Source organism: Sparus aurata, unplaced genomic scaffold (genome assembly GCF_900880675.1).
Source record: "Sparus aurata unplaced genomic scaffold, fSpaAur1.1, whole genome shotgun sequence".
NCBI lineage: Eukaryota > Metazoa > Chordata > Actinopteri > Spariformes > Sparidae > Sparus > Sparus aurata.
In genome coordinates this window covers 115,288-137,921 of record NW_022045107.1, presented here as the reverse complement: position 1 = coordinate 137,921, position 22,634 = coordinate 115,288, and the positions used below count along the sequence as shown (strand labels likewise).

Sequence of the window (22,634 nt, the reverse complement as noted above, 5' to 3'; positions counted from 1 at the left end):
CATTTTTCACTGGATTGTTTTTTAGTCTCAGCGGAACGATGGTTCCTGCTTCATTTGCCATCAGCTTGAGTGTCCTGGTCCTCATTCTCAAGCATCTGTCACCATTCTTCATTTGGGTTTTGGTCCACTGGTTTGAGCAGGTTTTACATGCAGGTAATGAATTCACACAATTTCAAAGCAAAGTGTTTTTTAATAAATCACTTCAGTCTTAAAAATATCTTCTAGTTTTGATCCAGAGAGCAATTTGTCTAAGTGCAAGTTTGTTATCACCCCAGCGTATTTGGTCGATAAGCAACGTCAGCTGAACAGTTGTAACTCTATGACAGTTAACGTTATTCATATCAGAAAAAAACGTACTCCTAGGCCACTATGGATAAGTTTATGACTTTAATATTTTTGGAAAAGACGGTGATTTCGAGACTTGGCTAAAGGCTGAGTTGTAGTCACCGATAAAATAAAGAAAAAGAGAGGAGAGCAGCGAAGAGGGAGAGGCAAATCAGTAGTTGATCTCTGACAGTTAATCCGCTGTGTTCTGTAGAATGTTCTGTTTAACGTCTGTGTCTTCAGTTTGGTGAACTGTATTTCTCTGCTGTAAATACTATGAATGATAACAAATAAATTATAAAAAGACACACTGTGTGAAGTTTTTTTTTGTGTTGGCAAGTAGCCGTGTAATAAGCGGGATAATGTATAGAACGGCGGTCACTATCGGGAAAATAAGTCTTATTTTCCTGATCGTGACCGCCGTTCTATACATTATCCCTTACATATTGGACAGTGTATTAAATTTGTGAAAGTTTTAGTCCTTCCACTAACAACATAATTTGTCCCAAAACATTCTTTGGTCTCTGTTAAATACCCTATTCATCGGACATTTAATATGAGAGCAAAAAGTAGAAAGGCATGTAGATGTTTTCTACCCCAGTTATCATCTGGTGATATTAAAGCTTCTACATGACCTCAGATTTTGGGTTACCTTGATTCTGAGATGGTTGCTGAGCCTGGTCCAGAACTCCCTGATAGATTGGTGGGTTGTTGGGCTTCATTCCTGACCAGCCTGTATTAAAAAGAAAAAAAAGAGAGTAACTTGTAAGTATTCAAACAGCATGCACCGCATTTATTACCATTTAAAGAAGGGAGCAGCTTAATGATCTCAGTTTGGTTGTCAACTTAGTTCTTCCTCATTTTCTACCCCAGTTTCCATCTTGTGTCCACCTTATAGTCAGTATTATTGCTCCTCCATCACATCACTATTAATAAGTAAACGTATTTAACAGGGATAACTTAAAAACATGTGATGACTTCATTGAGTCAACTTTATGTTTTTGTTTACAAGAGCAGCTTGAGGAGTCAAATGTTAATTTTATGAAGGTGATGATGAAATAATATTCACTTCATTGTATTTTAAGTGAAGATTTTAATTAAAAACCTACATCAGTAGTTGGTCTGTGACAGGACATCAACTCTGACCTCCTGTATGAAAGTCAGACTACAAACTGACCCTCACACTTAATTTCTATAATGTTTCGTCCTACGTCACTAAAAGAGTCACACTGACTGACAGAGGATGTTAACTGTCAGTGATACTGACTGAGCTCAGAGGAGCAGCAACATTTAAACCAACAACAGGGCGAGTGAAGCAACTTTACAACTTGAGAGTCTGTTTAACAGGAAATGTGTCAATAATGATAAAGTTTGGAGATGTTTGACTTACGTTGCTTACGGATCCAGTAGATCACCAGCGATACACAAAGCAGCACCACAAAGAACGCTCAGAGTCGTAGTCTGTCCGTCTGTGCCACCTGAAAGAATGTAGGAGAGATGTTAGTGTCAGTGCTTTGCCTCAGATTTCTAATTTATATTTCTCTGTCCATCCATGTACATAATATATTCCAGTTGTTCACAGCTGCAGGAGGCTGCACGTTTCTGCTGAGAGGAAGGGAAACAAAAGCAAACAACACTTTTCAAGCGTACAGCTGCACATGTTTAGGTGAACACTGCTGCAGGTGGTTGGCATCAACTACCATCTCACTGACTGTTTCTCCTCCTGAAATACTTCAAACTGATCCACTTACACAATGGTGCCAAATATGACCCTGTTGTTGTTGGGGGACCTTTAACATCTGTACTAGGGCTGGGCTATTAACTGACTTTCGATTTTGATTTTGGCTTCCCTCGATCATGAAAACAAGATAATCATAATAAAACGATCATTCTGCCGCACACCGTGTCTTGTGTGGTAAATGCAGCGAACCCTTCCATCTCCACCTGTGCGCTCCGCTCCGCCTGAACATTTTCGCTTTCAGCCACACTGGTGCGTATTCCCAGTGCGCGTTTGGATAAAAACGTGTAGAAGAAGACTGTAGAAGATGGCAGAAATGCAGCCTTTGGTCGGGAAGAAAGGTAAAGCGAATTCTGTGGTGTTGAAACACAAATTGGTCGTGTTTCAGGGAACACGACCAATTTATTTAACCATTTAAACTCCACACACTGAGTAATACATGACCAAGTAGTGAAGGAACAAAAAAACTCAAAAATGAAAAGCTCCTCGACTCCAGCCACCCCCACACAGTCCTCAGTTAAGGACACACTTTACACCGCATATCCACCCAGCTCCTACAGGCATAAAGAAATAACGGATGCCGTCACATTGCCAAAGACATGTGCCCTGTCAACACCGTTAGCGACCCGGGGTTCAATAAACTGATTAACACATTAGACAAGCGGTGTGTGTTACCATCACGTCACCATATCAGCAGAATTGCGCTGCCTGCTCTTTATGATGAATGTTGCAGAAAGTTGCAAAAGAAGTGTCAACAGCATTAGCTTTTGCCACCACAACGGACCTATGGTCGAGCCGCACTGGGATAATGTTTATTTTTTGTTTTTACATATTATTTAGGTCATTTTACTGATGTATTTTTCTCTTATGTATTTGCATTTTTCTTGTTTTTCAGTTCAAACTTATTGTGTTAAAAGAAATACCAGAGTTAAAAGTTCAATAAATGCTTGTTCTCAAATCAGTGAATAATCGTCTTTAATAATCGTGATTGTGATTTTTGCCATAATCGAGCAGCCCTAGTCTGTACTATAAAAATCAGTGGCTGGCAACAGCTGCACACTGTTCACCTCACCACCATCTGGGAGCTGTATTATGAAGCAAGTTCAACTTACTGTTTGGGTTAAATGGATCATAGAGATTGGTATTTTCCTCTGGATAGACTGTTAATAAAAAGAGAAACTCTTTTATGTATTAACAAGCAAGCAGCACATTTATTACATCTGTTTCAGGGAAAAGAACATTTTATGTGATCAGTTTGTTCTCCAAGTTGTGACTATGAACAATGAAATGATAGTCAAACACAATTTGTGGGCATCATCATCTAGACATCTGATTCAATGTCACATCACTGCATCAAACAAGCTGTTACTACCTGTGAAGCCTCTTATGTACATTAGGTTACAAACCTCATGATAATAAAATTGTGAGTATTAGTACGTACCTTTGAGTGTTTCAGTACAGCAGAGACGCCCTCCAACACAGCAGTAGTATCTGCCACTATGAGATGTGGTTACTCGCAGACTTAGAGAACAATTCCCTGAGGACAGTTCCTCTTTGAAAAGAGATGTTCGGTCTTTGAAGTCGTCACTCTGTTGGTGAAGGTAATCTTGTTGCACAATACCAATCTAAATTTTCTCAACATGCAGTAGGCATGTAACATTACAATATTTCATGGATGAATACAGAGACAATCAGTCTATCCTACATGACAACACACACACTTAACAATGTTTGATAATCCGATATGCTATAGCAGTGTTTCTCCTAAATTGTTTTGTAGCAGCGGTGCTCTGAGTCGGTATTCTGGAAACAAATACTCTTGAAACGATGCCGAGGAAGTCGGGGAAAAAAGATTGTTTTGATATGTGTGGACATGCTCTTAATCACTGAGAACCTCATTCTCCCTTAGACTGCCAGCCAGAAACTCTGGTCTTTGAGGCCCTATTTTGTTTTCTTGGCTACCCACATCTTTTTAGAAAGGAGACTTTGTTTATTTGGGAACCCCTTAAAGCCCCAGCCCCTTTATACATTCAGTTTGACCTTTTATTTCCCTGCGATTTGTGAGAGCACATTTGTTTATTATACACTAGAGAGTTATTTGTTTATTGGTGTGTTGTCCTAAAGTAGACGTTGGGAATTCCCCTAGTTTTTACATGTTGTTTGTTTATATTTGTATGTAGGTTGAGCTGGCCTGTAAGAAAAGTACAGCCAGTACTGCCACACTCTGACCGCTGTTCAAACCAGTGTTTTGTAAGTGTGAACCATATTTTTGAATAAGACTTCTGGACAGTTGCCAAGTGTGTTAAGTGCTTGATCCGTCCCAGATCTTGTTCCAGCAGAATCTGGACCAGCACCTATATGACAAAACGACACCTCCTTTGTCACTATCAAATACATTTTTGTATAACATTTAATGTAATCTATCCTGTCCTTCTTTTATTTACAAATCCATTTTCTGAAAAATCACACAAAAGTGTTACCGTGGCAGAAGGCTCTAGTCCTGCTGATGAACATGTTTCGAGTCTTCTCAACGCTGAATTTACAAGATTACATGAATATATCTCTCTACGCTTCAAACCACTGGGAGCGATGGTAGTTCTACTTCTATGGAGCCAGAACGGTGACTTTAAAATTTGGCATCCAAAAAAAAAATTGGCATTGAAAACAAAACCAGTACTGAAAAAAGAAACATTGTCATTGTAACACTTGTATTAAAAACAGTTGTGTTGGCATTGAAACAAGTATTGGCACTGAAAAAAGAAACTAATTCAAATAATTAAAATCCGAAAATCTTATCATTTTATTTTATTGGGATTTTTTTTTTGTATTTTTCAATGACAATCTTCAGATTTTTTCTTCAAGTCACTTTTTTTTCAGTGACAGATTTTTTTTACAATGTCAGTTTTTTTTTCAGTGTCACTGATTTTCAGTTTCAACTTTCTGTCACTGTTTTGGCGTCGAGAGGGAGGGGCCTGAGGGGAGGGGCAAGTAGAGCGTGGTTTGCATATCATTTGAGAAGGTAATGGCAGCAGCCTGCGGGAAGGCGGGGCTGGACGGCCCAGCCACAATACTGTTGTACCCGGCCTCCAACAACCTCGCAGACTTTTCTTCAAGCTCTCTCCTTATGTGTCCAAGTCCCTGTGTATCTGGTTCTGTCCCGGAGCTCCCGAGCTCTACTTGCCCGAAGGATTAGCATAAGAGCTTGTGTTTGTCTCATTTTTGAGTATGAGTATATATATATATATATATATATATACATACATATATATATATACACACATATACATACATATATATATATATATATATATACACACACATATACATACATATATATATACACACAGAACATAACAGGAGAGAGAGACACACATAGACAACAGAATAGAGAGAGACACACATAGACAGACAATAGAGTATAATTATAGATATATATATATGTAGGTGAGATGTGGTAGAGAGATTATGATGTATAGGGGGGTGTGGATAATAGGTATGTATATGTGTGTGTATATAGATATATAGATAGAGATAGAATAGAGAGAGAATAGAGAGAAGATAGAGAGAGAGATAGAGAGAGATAGATAGAGAGGAGATAACTAAACACACACAATAACAGACATATACATATAATAGACATATAATATATAAGATAATAATATATATAATATAATATATATATATATATATATATATATATATATATATATAGTACACACACACACACACACACACGGACAAAATTTTTTTTATTAATCCATAATTAAATCAATCAATGTGCTTTTTTTTATTTTTTACAGCTACAGCAAAAAACCAAAAGGTTTATTAAACAGTTTTCAGTGCAGAACAAAACTCCAACAGAACCTGATGAGTATCACATATTTAGCATCAGTCTACATTCAGTTTATAATCCCTGAATGAATGAATACATGACAGGCACAATGGATGGATTCATATGTTAAGGCACATTATAATCAATACTTTTGTTTCTAGAACGATGGACTTGTCCACTCGTACACACATGAATGTTTCCTGTGTTTTGGCCTTCAGTGCTCATGTTAATGTTTCAGCTGTTGGAAAACTTCTCCCAGAGTGAAGATGTTCAGAAACTCAGTTTACGTCTGGAGATTTGTGTAAACGATGATGCAGGTAATCAGTGTGTGCAGCATCATTGTCACATGTGAACTCAGATTATGTGTCGTGATGTTGGAGTATTTGAGTTTGTGTATCAACACTGAAACACTTCACAGTCTTGGTTTCTGCTTTGGTAAAGTCTGAATCTGAAATACTTATACTAGTAATGGACATGTGAAGTTTCCATTTTCACATCAATGACTTCTGTTAAACAACACTGGCACTGTTTGTCATTAATTCTTGTTAGGAAGGCTTGTGTGTGATGGTAATGTGTACACTGTGTTCCACTCGGTCAGTGGAACTCTGCAGTAGACCAGAGTTTTTAAATAACATCAGCTCAGCTTTGACCTAAAAACATTAGAGCTGAGTGAACACACTAATTATAAAAAAGCTGCATTATAAAACAGGGAGTAGGATCCAGACTAAAAGTGTGCGTGTGCACAAAACATAAGAAAATAATCATTTATAAAACTGTTTACACACACCTACACACAATATACCCTTTATAATCACATATAGATATACATTCTCTCTTTTAAAGGTGCTTATTGAATAGTACAGATAGCATGCTGCGTTTAATGTTTGTAATAACGTGGATCTATTAACATGTGTCCTGAAGTGAAGTTAAATGTCTCTGAGGGGTCATTATAGTATGTTAGGTTTGATGACGCCTCCCACATTTAATTTCTACAATCTGGCTTCATTTGGCCACTTCAGCAATTTTCTTTGTAGCCAAAATGTCTGTATGCATGAGTCAGTATACTTTTACATGGAGAGTCATGCGGAGGCAACATCGAGACCCCGGGACTGTCATTGGTGTTTAACATTCAGAGGCAGCATCAGTACTTAAAGCCTAATTAACTACACTAAGCTAATAGCAAGATAAACCTGAGAGAGAACAACTGCTGTTGACAAAATCTTTGGACATTCTCTTTTTTGAGCTTTTGTATATTTTTCACTGGAGTGTTTTACTTTAATTCTTGGTGGAACAATGGACGTTACTGTTCAGTTGCCCTGGTCCACAACCACCGTCAATGGGGTCTGTTCTTCATTTGGGTTTTGGTCCAGTGGTTTTTTCTCTGTGAGAGAACAAGGTGAGAGCAGTTTTACATGCAGGTTATGAATCCCCACAATTTCAGAGCAAAGTGTTTTTTAATAAATCACATCAGTCTTATTAAAAAAGGTCAAATATCCTTTAGTTTTGATCCAGACAGCAATGTGTCTCAGTACAAGTTAGTTTTTGAATATTTTTATAATTCTGTCTTTCTTTTTTCTTTTTTGGACAGTGTATTAAATTTGTGAAGTTTTAGTCCTTCCACTAAATAGATAATGTACCCCAAAACATTCCTCTGTCTCTTAAGTATTTTATATATGAGACATTTAATACGAGAGCAAATAGTAAACATACAAGCAGAACAACAGACTGCCATTAAAATAGACATCATTTCCTCCACTGAGCAAAAATGAAGCCAAATTATCACCAGCAAGATGAGAACGATCTTAATTATCAGAAAACATCTTGTGTAAAAATGTATCTGACATGTGCTTTGACTTGTTAGTTCCTCTGCTGACATGGAGGAGTTGTGTTTATGAGCTACATCACATTCAGCCACCAGGAGGCGATCATGATGTGCTGGATTCACTTTGATGAGCTGTCAGTCGTCCATCTTGATAAACTGTAAGTCATCAGTCTGCAGTTCTGTCTGATGGTTCTTCTTCCTTTGTACTGAAGAATCAGTACTATAACTTCTTTGTGCCTTTTATTGTTTTTATTGTTCTATTTTATTTTCTGCACTGGTGAGAAAACAACAATCTGTTGGATTCTATTAAACTTTGTGCAGCAGAATCACATTTTCTACCCCAGTTATCATCTGGTGATATTAAAGCTCCTACATGACCTCAGAGTTTGGGTTACCTTGATTCTGAGGTGGTTGTTGAGCCTGGTGGTAGGAAACACTCGGATGGGTTTGAGGGTTGTTGGGCTACTGACGAATCTGTAAAAAAAAAAAAAGAAAAAAAGAGAGAAACTTTGTAAGTATTTAAAAAGCACGCAGCACATTTATCACCATTTCAAGAAGAGAACAGTTTAATGATCTCAGTTTGGACTCCAGGTTAGTTCTTCCTCATTTTCTACCCCAGTTATCATCTTGTGTCCACCTTATAGTCAGTATTATAGCTCCTCCATCACATCAAATTTCCTCCCAGCTCACTGTAACTAAGTAAACATATTTCACATGATAACTTAAAAACATGTGATGCTTCATTGGGTCAACTTTATGTTCATGTTTACAAGAGCAGCATGAGACATCACAGGTTAATATTATGAAGGTGATGAAAACAAAGTGTCCACTTCATTGTGTTTATAAGTGAATATTTTAATTAAAACCTACATCAGTAGTTGGTCTGTGACAGAACATCAACTCTGACCTCCTGTATGAAAGTCAGGCTACAAACTGACCCTCACACTCAGTTTCTATAATGTTACGTCACTAAAAGTGTCACACTGACTGACAGAGGATGTTAACTGTCAGTGATACTGACTGAGCTCAGAGGAGCAGCAACATTTAAACCAACAACAGGGCGAGTGAAACAACTTTACAACTTGAGTGTCTGTTTAACAGGAAATGTGTCAATAATGATGAAGTTTGAAGATGTTTGACTTACAGTTCTTAAGCTGCTCACGATAACGGTAGGCCAGAGCGATGATGATGATGAGAGCAGCAACACCAAGAACACCGACACCACCACCAATAATATTCTTCTGTCCGTCTGTGCCTGAAAGAATGTAGGAGAGATGTTAGTGTCAGTGCTTTGCCTCAGATTTCTAATTTATATTTCTCAGTTCACCATGTACATAATTTATTCAATATGTTCACAGCTGCAGAAGGCTGCATGTTTCTGCTGAGAGGAAGGGAAACAAAAGCAAACAACACTTTTCAAGTGTACAGCTGCACATGTTAAGGTGAACACTGCTGCAGGTGTGCTGCAGGTGTGCTGCAGGTGTGCTGGTTGTCATAAACTGCAGTTCAGCTGTTCCTCCAGTTCATCAACTAGCAGCTCACTGACTGTTTCTCCTCCTGAAATACTTCAAACTGATCCACTGACACAATGCTGCCAAATATGACCCTGTTGTTGTTGTCGGGTCATTTTAATAATGAAGCTTCCTTTAACATCTGTACTATAAAAATCAGTGGCTTCCTATTATGAAGCAAGTTCAACTTACTGTTTGGTTTATCTGGAGACACAGTAACATCCTGATGCTTCTGAGAAGTGGTGTCTTCTCCTTCTGGAAGAACTGTTAAAAAAGAGAAACTCTTAAGTTTTAATAAGCAAGCAGCACATTTATTACATCTGTTTCAGGGAAAAGAACAGTTTCATGAGCTCAGTTTGTTCTCCAAGTTGTGACTGACTGCAGGTGAATGTAATTAACAATGAAATGATAGTAAAACACAATTTGTGTGCACATCATCTAACATCTGATTTAGTGTCACATCACTGCATCAAACAAATGTAAGAAAGCTGTTTATTACCTGCGAAGCCTCTTGTGTACAGTTTGGTTACAAACCTCATGATAATAAAATAGTATTAGTACGTACCTTTGAGGTTTACAGTACAGCAGAGACGCCCTCCAACATAGCTTTGGTATGAACCACTATGAGATGTGTTTACTAGCAGACTGAGAGAACAGTTCCCTGAGGACAGTTCCTCCTTGAAAAGAGATGTTCGGTCTTTGAAGTCATCACTCTGTTGGTGAAGGTCATCTTTACCCTGAAAATACAGATGGACAGTCTTTTTCCCTGTAGTTGGATCCTCAATTGACCACTCAACTTCTTCACATCTGATATTCATCTTGTTCTTTGTTGAACATGGGAGAATCACTGTGTCACCATCTTTTCCTTCAATGGTTGTATTTGTGCACTGCAACACTGTTGAAGACAAACAGAAACAAAATATTATGATTACATCGAGCCGTCTGATTGTCTACAACAAAACACTCACAAAGGAAGCTGGTCGCTGTGTTTTAGAATCCAGTGTTTTAGTTATGATGTACTATATAATTCAGTGGCTGGCAACAGCTGCACAGTCTTCACCTCACCATGATGACCTGGAACTGTATCATGAAGCAAGTTCAACTTACTGTCTGGGTTAAGTGGATCATAGAGATGGGTATTTTCCTCTGGATGGACTGTTAAAAAAGAGAAACTTTTTTAGATATTAAAAACCAAGCAGCACATTTATTACATCTGTTTCAGGGAAAAGAACAGTTTGATGAGCTCGGTTTGTTCTCCAAGTTGTGACTGACTGCAGATAAGATGATTGTAATTAACATACATGATGAATTTTTAAACAGTTCTGTGCAACAAACAGGTGACAAAAACACAATATCATTGCATTGACCCTTTGGATTGTCTCTAACAAAATACACACGACACAACACAGGTCACTGTGTTTTAGAATCCAGTGTTTGTAGTAACACAAAAGCCCATTCAGACTCCGGTAACTTCTCCTCAGCTTTACACACAAGCTGTTCTGGAATCATGAATACAGAAACAGAACTTATTAACTCAGTGAAGTGAAACCAACAACTTGAAGGTCCTGAGGGGCATTTAAAACTGTCAATATAAAAAGATAGCTTACAAAGATATTTACATTAAAATATGACATGTTGTTACATGATGTGTAAACACTGGTGTAAGTTGGATACTTTCATAACGTAGCTTGCTTTTGCAGTTTTATGTGCCAGGTAGCACTCAAACCCCCAGGAGGAGAATCTGTCTACTGGAGGCCAAACTGTAATAACATCGTCACAAAGACTTTTCCCATAAACTAACATTGATATCGTCCTCCCATAAGCAAACGTTGTGAAATCTATAAAACAGATTAATTCATTTTGAGCCTTACAACCTCCGAGAAAAGACTCGGTTGATAACGTGAGTCGTTGGGTCCGATAACACTTGGAAAGTCTAGAAGAGCCGCACGATCACATGATGCTATCCCCACTCCTGTTAGCGAAGCGCTAAACCGAAAGTAACACGAAATGTTTCTGTTCCAGCTAGCTTGCGGCTAACTTCGTTGTTCGTCGGCTCTCAGACCCTCCCGGTTACCAAAAACAGTTACTGTCCATTCCCCTTTCTTCTCTTGTTCACAATAATGCTGGAAATTCAACTCAAGACACGGAGTTAGCTGGTAGTAGCCAGCACGGTGACTGAAGCAGTCTATTGCTGTATATCTGTATCATTACGCATTTGCTACAAAGTAATATCTACTTATAATAGCTTGTTTCCGCTCACCTGAGCCTCCATAAGCGACCATCAGCCTCATGAAGAACATGACGGGCAGCAGTTCACGTATCATCATCTGTTGCTAACTAATTATATGTTGCTTTACCGTCAACCTGTTTCTTCCTTTACCATCACACAGACTGATCGCGGCGGCGACGAAATAATGACGTACATGCGGGCAGAACTCAATGTGGGCGGGGTTAAACGTTTGATTTATGCTTCTGCGTCGCGGCGTCGACACAGACCCCTACGCGGACCCTATGCCGTTGCCCGACGTGCGCCTCCAAAAAATCCTGACTACGTGTCACGTCGACGCGTCGAGGCGCGAACGGCAAGGACTGTGATTGGTCCGCTCAGAACGTGATTTCCGGCCGTTGCTTTTCCGGTCAACAGTATAACAACACCGTCACCGCATTTGTTGTTCAATATCCACGAGCTCTATTTCCAAAAACACCCGCTCCATCTCAGTTGCCATTGTTTACTGTCTGACCGGAAGAAAACCAAGGAATCCGATATGAACCCCCGAAACCAAACAAAGACACAGCCACACCCCCCATAGCGGCTTGGCGGAACAACGCGTCCCCTCGACGCAGAACTACGAATGCTCAATGACAGCGTAGCTACGCCGTCGCCGCGACGCAGAAGCATAAACCAGGCCTTGACATTTACGAGCGCGAATCTCCAATGTCCGACTGCAGTGAATGCAGCACGAGATAACGTCGGAGCAGACGAAAACTGAGTTTCGCTAACTATTCATAATGTAATGTAGATTTGAGTTTAGTTCTGTGTAAAGTAGGCTAAGAAAGCTAATATTGATTCTATGTCTGTCAAGGAAAACGTTGTAAAAATACTTTGAATGGTAGCATATGAAGTGAGCAAGGTAGACAGAGGAGATGAGGTGGAAGGAGAGAGAGAAAAGGCGACCAGGGAGAGGAGGAGGGAGAACACCACAGCGATGAAGATATGGAGGAGGGAGAGCAACACCGTGATGTTTCTGGTCCTGCAATACTCGCGTCGGCTGAGTTTAAACCGCATGAGGACGGTTAGCTCACCTCCCAGAGCCGTCACTCCTACACTCCTGCTGCTAACACTGGGCCAACCTCAAAGCCAACCGCTGATTCACTGGAAACTGATTTATGGACCGTCATTTGATTACTTGGCATGAAATAAAATTAAAATTATTGCAGTTTTTTTCAATATCTTCCATGTCATGTGACCCACACATGTGATGTGCATGGAGGGGAGGGACAGTGTGAGAGACAGAGAGACAGAGCAGGGAAAAGAAATGCAGCCGAACAGATACGCTGCATTTTTTTAATGAAAAAAAGAAGAAAATCAATAATCATTAATCAATGTGTGGGAAACACTGATTACTCTTTAAAACAAAAGCACATTTAGCCTCCATTTCATCAACTAGCAGCTCACTGACTGTTTCTCCTCCTGAAATACTTCAAACTGATCCACTGACACAATGGTGCCAAATATGACCCTGTTGTTGTTGTCGGGTCATTTTAATAATGAAGCTCTGGTAACTCCATGACGAGTACGTTCCACTTCCTTTAACATCTGTACTATAACAATCAGAGGCTGCAACAGCTGCACACTGTTCACCTCACTGAAGGTGTGAAGATGATCTGGAGGCTGAATTATGAAGCAAGTTCAACTTACTGTTTGGGTTATCTGGAGACACAGGACAGTGGTTGTTTTTTCCTTCTGGACGGTCTGGTAAAAACAGAGAAACTCTTTTAAGTTTTAACAAGCAAGCAGCACATTTATTACATCTACTTCAGGGAAAAGAACAGTTTTATGGGCTCAGTTTGTTCTCCAAGTTGTGACTGACTGCAGATAAGATGACTGTTACCGACAATGAAATGAAAGAAATACATACAAAGTTTTGTTTAACAAACAGGTGACAAAAACATATTTTGAGTGAGTTGTTGGATCGTCGACAACAAAATACACACAACACAGAACGCTGGTCGCTGTGTTTTAGAATCCAGTGTTTGTAGTAAAACAAAAGCACATTTAGCCTCCAGTAACTTCTCCTCAGCTTTACACACAAGCTGTTCTGGAATCATGAATACAGAAACAGAACTTATTTACTCATCAGTGAAGTGAAACCAATAACCTGAGGAACCTGTTTATCTCGTCCTGAGTGGCATTTAAAACTGTCTATATAAACATGTAGCTTACTAATAGAAAATAATAATGATGGTTTACATTAAAGTATTACACATGATGTGTAAACAGTGGTGTAAGTTGGATACTTTCATGATGTAGCTTGCTTTTGCAGTTTTATGTGCCAGGTAGCAGTCAAACCACCAGGAGGAGAATCTGTCTCCTAAGGGCAAACTGTAAAAACATCGTCCTCTAATATTCTAACATTGTGACAGAAGCGTCTGTAAAATTATTATTATTATTTTTATTTTTTTCAAGTGTCACAGCTCCCAAGAAATGACTCGGCTGACTGTCATTACTTGAGTCGTTGGGTCCGATAACACGTGGAAAGTTTAGAAGAGCCGCACGATTACATTATTTTATTGTCACTCAAGTTAGTCGAGCTAAACCGAAAGTAACACGAATGTTTTTGTTCGAGCTAGCTTGCGGCTAACTTCCTCGTTGGTCGTCGGTCGGCTCACAGACCCTCCAGGTTACCAAAAACAGTATTTACTGTGTCCATTTCCTTTTCTTCTCTTGTTTGCCTTAAAATAATGCTGGAAATTCAACTCAAGACACGGAGTAGTTAGCTAGATCTGTTACTTGGCTAACAGTTAGCACGATGACAGAAGCAGCCCGGAAGCTCCGCCAACTTTATTTTCATGTAAATATGGCGAATAATGAAGATAATGAAGGTATTCTCACACATGTATTCTACATAAAGATCACTATTATGTTGTGCTTTGATTTGGCGAAAGTGGCTCTTCTATTTCCACCTTTGTTATTATTATGCATGACCTACAGAATAGCATCCACTTATAGTAGCTTGATTCCGCTCACCTGAGTTTTTATTAGCGACGCTCAGCACCACGAGGAGAAGCAGAATGCCGAACAGTGACCGTCGCGACAGCATCTGTGGATAAGTAATTATATGTTGCTGTGTCGTCAACTTGTACCTTCTTTACACTCACAGAGTCCGATCGCCTGGAAAATGACGCCGCCTTACCTGTAGGTTTACCTGTTAGAGGCGGGGTCACGTCTTCCGGGAGAAGAGAGAGAGAGAGAGAGAGAGAGAGAGAGAGAGAAATGGCGACATCTAGAGAATATGATAATGATTATGTAAGGGATAATGGCCGACGAGGTGTTCATTAACAGAAATGAATCGGATGACGCGGAGGCGTGAACCGCGAAGCGGATTCATTTCTGTTAATGGACACCTCGAAGTTCATTATCCCGCTTATACCATGGTCACTTGCCAAAGAAAAGAAATTCGGACCATTAATTTACATTTTCATGCGTTTTACAATCAAAATATTAAGTTTTTCACAAGCCATAACTTAGTTTCCCTGGTAACGCCTGAGGGTTTGACTAATACCTGGAACAGTCATTTCTCTCCCGTAAGATTCTTATGCAACGGAGACGTTGTTCACTCCTCCAGTAAATAGGACGGACCATAGATACGACTTGGCAACGGGAGATATTCTAGTCCGCTCAGCCATGAGCCAGAAAGCTAACGCTATGCTAGCAAGATTCAAAGTCAATAACATTGCGTACGGTTGACAAACATTAAATATAATTTGACAGTATGCTAGCTAACACGATTAGCTCGCTAACCAGTCATGTCATTGTCCCCAAATCAATAGCAAGATTTTCACGAACAAATGACCGGCCGTGAGTAACGTTACTGTGGCCGCAGCCTGAAGCAGAGAGTTGAACAGCGAACGGGATGTGAGATTATTTGCATATCAGCAAATTTAGAGGTGAAGTGAACTTTCTGCAGCTTGTGTGTTACAGTCGCCACCCTGTGGTGTTCAGAGGATAAGACACTGAAGGACTGACGGACTGAACTCAGTGCTGGAAATAAAATATTAAGATTTGATACGCCAGCTAGCGCATTGATTTACAGCGGTGAACAGTCAATTTGACTGGAACTACTTAGTAGGTGTCCGTATATCACTTTTTAACCTACACCCTCCAGCCAATCAGAATCGAGTATTCACCCAGACCATGGTATAAGATTATGATACATTATGAAAATCTGTGCAAAGACATACATGTACATTAAATCAAGAATTCAGATCACTTTATGACAAGGAAACAAACATCAGAAGAAACAATTAAAAACAACTAAACCCCCTTGATTTCCCAATTACTTGGGAAGAATTGACCACACAGACAAAATCTCTCCAGCCGAGGAAAGCTTGTGGTCCAGACAGCATTAAAAACCAAAATGCTCATGTAACCCGCTAGGTACTACAGAGTTTTGGACCAGTGACTAGGTTCGTAGAGGAGGGTTTAAAGAGGAAGTCACAGACACAATGAATAAATGGAGCCACGAAGTACGTTGAAAGTAAGTTGACTGTATTGAACTGTATGAAAATAAAATAAAATTCAGTGCAATGACATTTGATTGCTCAATATTTCACAGTCTTTCTTTAACATAAAACCAAATAAAAGTGTCCAAATGGAAACGTAATGTTCCTTTAAATGTTCCTTGAATGTCCTTGAATGTTCCTTGAATGTCAGCGCGATTCAGTCAAATGTATGTAAGTCAAGTCAGGGGAAGTTGAAAGAGTCAGGGGTTCAGGAGTCAGGTGTGTGTGTGGTGGTCCTACCACAGGCACACTCAGTTAAGGTGAAGAAGGGGCTGGATGTCCTCTTCAGGCTCAGTTACTGGTTCTCTACTCCTTTGGGTAAGGGGCTTTCACTAGCTCGCCATCTCCATCAACCAGGAGAATCCAGATCCACATCTAAAGGTTTCTGAAGGTTCGCAAAAAACCTAGCCTGTATAAAGACAGAGCTATCACTACATAGAATCATCAAACTTCTCTTATGGCCATATTCAATACATATATCTCAACACACTACTGGAACACAATAGTGACTAAATGAATTATCTTTTTAACTGTACAGTTCTTTTCTTTTTCTCAATTAAGTATTGCCACACATTTTTAATCAACATTAATTATCTTAGCTATTTAACCATGAATTATGATAATTTTAGCTCCTTTACCATGAAATATTGTTCATTTTAATCCTTTAACCATTTCACACATATCCATTGAATTATGAACTGAAAATTAGCAAAATGCACCTTTAACACACATAAGAATATCAATTCAGGCTTCAGAGTTTCTGCCTTCCTGATAAATTAACATGTTTAACAGTATTTAACAAGACACACACCCTAAAGTGCATCTCAGAATGAGTACACACACACACAGGAAAATAAATAGCACACCTCGTTTTTCATCAGGTTATCAGAGCAAAATATGCAGCTTTAACTCTTAAAACACACAGTAAACAGTAGCGGCAGGTCACGTTCATGTATCAACAAGTTTTCTGCCCTCTCACATGTTGAATCACCATGTGGCTACTACAGTTAGCATGCGCTAGCGCTACCTAGCTCGAGCAACTCACCAAGTCTCTGCCGAAAACAATAACTCACGGGTCCTCGACCACCTCTCTGCTTCAGGTAGGTACACTTTCCAAGGTTATTCTGTGTTGATAAGTTAGTTAACAACCGCCATTTTCGTGACTTCTTATTAACCTTCTCCTCCGTGTTTCTCATCTGCTCTGCGCTGCTCTGACTCTCTGCTCTCACTCCGCACCACGCTAACTCTGCGCTCTCACTCCGCACTGTAACTCTCGCGAGAACAGGGTGGGACTACTTTTTCTTAAAAATCATACATCTACTTTTTTTTATAATGCAACAATTAATGACTGAGTGTGTGCAAAATTAATATTATTGACAGAATAATAAACTAAAGAGGGTTAATTAATAAAAAATATATTTTAAAGGAAACAACAATATTATCTACTGGGTTACACTCAAATGCAGCATCCCAGATTTGCAGGGTGCAGTGGTGAAGTTGTTCAATACTGTACTATAGTCAGGATGTTTTCCTGACATCCGGCTCATTTCCCCCATTCATAAGAGTGGGGACAAATCACACCCTAAAAACTACCAAGGCATCCGTGTCAGCAGCTGTCTGGGTAAACTATTCTGCAGTATTCTCAATAAAACAATACTAGATTTCCTTGAGGAACACTCCATCCTGAGTAAAAGTCAAATTGGCTTCCTCCCAAAACACGGCACCACCGATCATGCATCACACTTTAATTAACGAACATGTATACCAAACAAAAATGGTAAAATATTCACTTGTTTCATTGATTTCAAGAAAGCTTTTGACTGTATTTCGCGTGAAGGGCTCTATTACAGGCTCCTACACTGTGGTATAGGGGGCAAAATGGATGATCTGGTTAAATAAATGTATTTGGAAAAATATATGTGCTGTTAAAATTGGAGACAAACAAACTGACTTCTTCACCCAGAGAAGAGGTGTACGCCAGGGCTGCTCTATTTAATGTGTATACAGGACAGTGGTCTGGAAAGGTCAACAAGGTTGTTGTTGTTTGTACCTTGCAGGACACCATAGTTGAAGTTAAGCTACATGTCCATTTCCATGTCCTGTAAGGTAAGCTTGGTTTTATTGGCAGCCTAAATAATTAGGAGATAGTAGCACAAAAACCACCCATCCATTTGACCGGTATATTGATACTGTTCAGTCAATTCCTGAACCAAGTTTTTTTACCATAAGTACTAATGTGTAGTGTATGTGTTTTCTACTGTTCGTGAGACTTTGTGGATTCCGGCAGCTAATACACACCCAGATGCTGTGGGTTACATGTGCTGTTGAGCTGGATCAATGTGCTGCTCCTGGCCTCTCCCTCCTCGATAGAGAGGTGAAGTCTCTGTTTTATGCTGATGACCTTGTTCTACTGTCTCCTACTGAACAAGGACTACAACAACAGCTGGACATAGTAGAAACATACTGTCAGAACTGGGCCCTGGCAGTAAATATGAAGAAAACCAATGTCATGATCTTTCATGACCAGCCTTACAACAACACTGCTCTCCAAACACCAATCAGAGCAAAGCAAATTATAACACAATGTAAAGAAACCTGTCTGGAACATTGACGAGAAGAAACTAAAAGCCAAAGTAGGTTAGAATGTTGTCTGGCCCTAAACAGAGATTATGAACCAGCAGAATATCTCTCTACTGTCAGAGATAGAAAACAGAGACAGATCCTGACCCGGTTCAGGCTCAGTGATCACAAACTGACAATCCAAACAGCAAGACACAAAAAATCATGGCAACCAAAAGAAAACAGAACATGTGGTCACTGTTCAACAGGTGAGGTCGAGACAGAGATGCACTTTCTCTTACAATGTGAAACATTTCAATGTGACAGTGAATGACCGACACACACACACACACACACAGGGTATACTGTATACATAATTAAGGTAAATCAAACTTGGTGTTGTGTTGGTGTTCATGATAAGATGGGCATTATTAGTTTATATGCCAGCAGGGACATGGGAAGAAGGATGGACACTTTGCTGCCTCCCACAGTTCAGACCTTGAACTACAGCTCACTGACAGAAGAGAAGCTTTTATCAGTCAGGCTTCACTCAGTGTTGTAGAGAGCGCTGTTGTTATCTCAGCTGAATGCTGCTCAGTTGTAAAGTTGTTGTTGTGCTGCTGTACAGCCTATAGCACTGTAATATACTGTGGTCCAGGAGGGCAGTGCTGCATATTCAAAGACTGATATGATGAACCCTGAGCATGGTTTCAGAGGACACTTGTGTTTGAGTTTGCTCAGGTTGATAATGTGGCTGCTCATGTCCGGTTTCACAGAAATATGACTCATTAGAGTCAAACCTCTGTGACCAGCATGAGGCTGAGGATGAGGTTTGTTTCTCCTTTCTGATTAAAGATGAAGCACCAAGTCTGGTTGATGCTGTCTGCATGTGAGAAGCTGAAAAAAAAATGTATTGACTTGAATAATCAGTAGTCATGGGTTGGACCACAGCCATGTTTTGTGACTGTAGCTGGCACATGTGAGACTCTATAATGCTGCAAAAATCAAACACATAAACACCTGGCTAAATACTGTATTGCTTTTGTGGTAGTTCCTGTTACACATCGCCCGCTTCCAAAACAAATGGACGTGCTAGCCAGATCAAAATACCTCAGCAGGAGACCAGGAGTGGACTCCTTTCACAACCACTTGCATCTTTACCTGTAGTTTAAAAATAAAATCCAAAAATAGTTTCACTTCTCGCCACAGAGCAGCCATGCACAGCCCACACACTGACTGAAGATTGTGTTGATCACATGTGATAATATTCAGAGGAAAGCTGGCAGTGAAGCAGATAGTCGACAGCTCTGAGGGACTGTAGCTGCCCTGTGTTGGTTCCTCACTTTTTAAATTTAGCATTTTCAACACTGGCTCAACACTCAAGGCCGATCAGCTTGTCAGACCACTGAATTCTCCTGGTGGCCAATATGGCCTTGGTGGTGCTCATACCGCTTTTGTCCACAGGGGCCGCCACAAACATGAAAGTTCCTTGTAGTAGCTTTAAATGGAAATTTACACTATTCAGAAAAGGTTCAATATCAGCAAAATGGAGAAAATCAGCCATCAGGGAAGTCAGACAATAAAATATGGTATGATGGTAATGGGTAATTCAAATGCTACAGTTTTACAGTTTAGGTTTATTATGTTTTTATTGTTTTGAACAGTAAAGTAGAACCATGTGAAACACTGAGGTGATCATCAGTGTGGTTGTTTGATTTGTTCGGCCTTCTTGTTGTTGTCTGTCATGGTTTCCTTTGATCTCAGGATGTGGGCTGAATGTTGGCTGAAAGTGAACAGTAAGAACTCTGACAGCATCGACGGAGGATGGAGGTCGCTTCACTCTGCCTCATAATCTGTAAGTAATCTAACTTTTTCCATAAGACATACTTCGGTTGAATCATTCATTTTTAATACCAATACTTCAGGGGTTTGTTTTCTACACTGATTATTACTTAAGATTTCACTCTGTCATTGTCAAGAGTGGGTACTGAGACAAGGAAATGCAGTTTTACATAAAACCAGAAGTTCACAACACATTAGGGTAAAGGTGTGGAGAGTGACAGTAAGCAGGAGAATGATACGCCAAGATAGATACAATATCAACAGAAGGTACAGAATTGAAAAGGCTATTGTAGTTTATGGGCTTTCCTCCTCAAAGGTGTCAGTGTGTAGTTTGATGATAAAAGTATTCTGCGGAGGCAAGGCTTGGTGGAATGATAGAGCAATCTTTATTGAAACAGAATCTTGAGCCCTGCGTCCAGATCAGAAGCGGCCGCGTTCTGATATTATCAAATCTCTGGAAAAAGCAATGCCAAAATGCTTCTCCCTCTGACCGATCAGAACTCCTATCAGCCCTTGATCTAAGGAGTTCTACTAGGTGCCAACCCTTCTCTTCTCTCTTTGCACAGGCCTTTAGAGACCCTTTCCAGTACACACCCACTTCTTCTAATTGGTAATTTTGGTATATTATCCCATAGACTAAAAGAGGAGTTGACCTGTTTCCCTACTCTTCTCCCATAACTCATCTGGCCTGGCTGCGGTCAACTGTCGGTCTTGTCCCCAAAATGACCCAAAGGGGTTCCCCATCCTTCTACGGGAACATAAACATTTGGGCATCTCCCACCATTTGGCGGGGGCCAACCTCAGGTTTTAGTACTTTATGATGGCCTGCCGTCTGCTAACCTTCAGCCCTCACCAGTTGAAAAACTACTTTAGGACCCCTGGAGCTGTGAGCCTCACTCTGTCTGCACTCCTTAACTCATATAAGGGGAAACAATTAGTCATCAGTCAATCTACCAAGTAAACTCAAAAAACAGAATGTGTTGCCATCCAGATACCTCACTATAACAATACTGAGCTGACGGTTGGTCTGATCACTTCAGAAGCAAACATGCAGGGTTTGATGTCAGTAAGATTAGATGTCAATCTGATGTTTTTAAAATCACGTCTTTTATTTCCTGTTTGAACCACCAGCAGCCACCCTGAGCATCTACCCTGACAGATCCCAGTTCTTTCGGTATGAACACATCTCTCTAAGCTGTGCAGGGCCAGGAAACTCTACTGACTGGACACTGAAGAGAAACACTTCATATAAGACATCCCAGCCATGTAAGGGGGGCTTCGGATACCCACGTGACTCTGTCTGCACCCTCAGGAGAGCCAATCCATTTGACTCCGGGGTGTACTGGTGTGAATCTGAGCAGGGCGAGTGCAGCAAACCCATCAACATCACAGTGACAGGTATGCTTATGTTTTCTTTCACATTGTGTTTTATGCTCCAGTTTGACAAAGAGATCATATATCGGTTATCTATATCTGAGGCCTGGGACTTTCACATGGAGAGGCCCTCTATGTTGGCAGAGATCAGGACTAACATGTCGTTAGTGAGTCACTTTCTCTCTCTTGACGACCGAAGAATATTTATTTCCATAAAAATCTGCCAGATTATTACTTTAAATATGACGCGAGGCTGAGCTGCATCATCTGTCCATTGTCTTGTTACAGTTTACTCTGTGTTTTATCATCTCTGTCGATTCAAGACAAATGCAACTCACAACATGGCACAGTATGATGTAAATACTGATAAGGTGAAATGTCATCATGGCGCATAGCAAACAGTGAAGGGGAAAAGTTTTGTCAACTCTAATAAAACGTAAGGATGCAAAAGTAACATTTGCAGAGTCTGCCTCCACCATGGTTTGAATGTTCCAGCTGTGGCCTTTGTCCTCACTCCTCGACGAGCTTCCATCACATCTTTAAAAACGTTTTAGGTCAAATGACAAAGTGAATTGGACGGTAGGTGATGGTTGATGATGTAAATTTACTTATGGAAATAAGACGTGGTGTTATATTTGGACTAAATGTCGGCTTTGCCTTTCTGTATTTCAGAGGGTGATGTGATCCTGGAGAGCCCTGCACTTCCTGACAGAGGGAGACAATGTGACACTTCGCTGTTCCTACAAGGAAGGAACAGAAAATAATCCTACTTCTGATTTCAGCGCTACATTCTTCAAAGACGGTGTATTCATCGGTACTGAGCCTGCAGGAAAGATGATCCTCTCTTCG

The 22,634-nt window shown here is 40.1% G+C and overlaps 1 protein-coding gene and 1 long non-coding RNA gene across 2 annotated transcripts in view; one reads left to right on the top strand and one right to left on the bottom strand.

Moving 5' to 3' along the window:
- The window catches only part of LOC115577650 (Fc receptor-like protein 5), a 43,093-nt gene that overhangs the window by 8,342 nt on the left and 12,117 nt on the right, over positions 1-22,634 (top strand). The window lies entirely within an intron of this gene.
- On the bottom strand, positions 15,980-17,417 carry LOC115577652 (uncharacterized). The gene is made up of 2 exons (XR_003983239.1): positions 17,056-17,417; positions 15,980-16,419 (listed from the first exon to the last, which is right to left on the bottom strand). It is a non-coding gene; the product is annotated as an uncharacterized LOC115577652 (long non-coding RNA).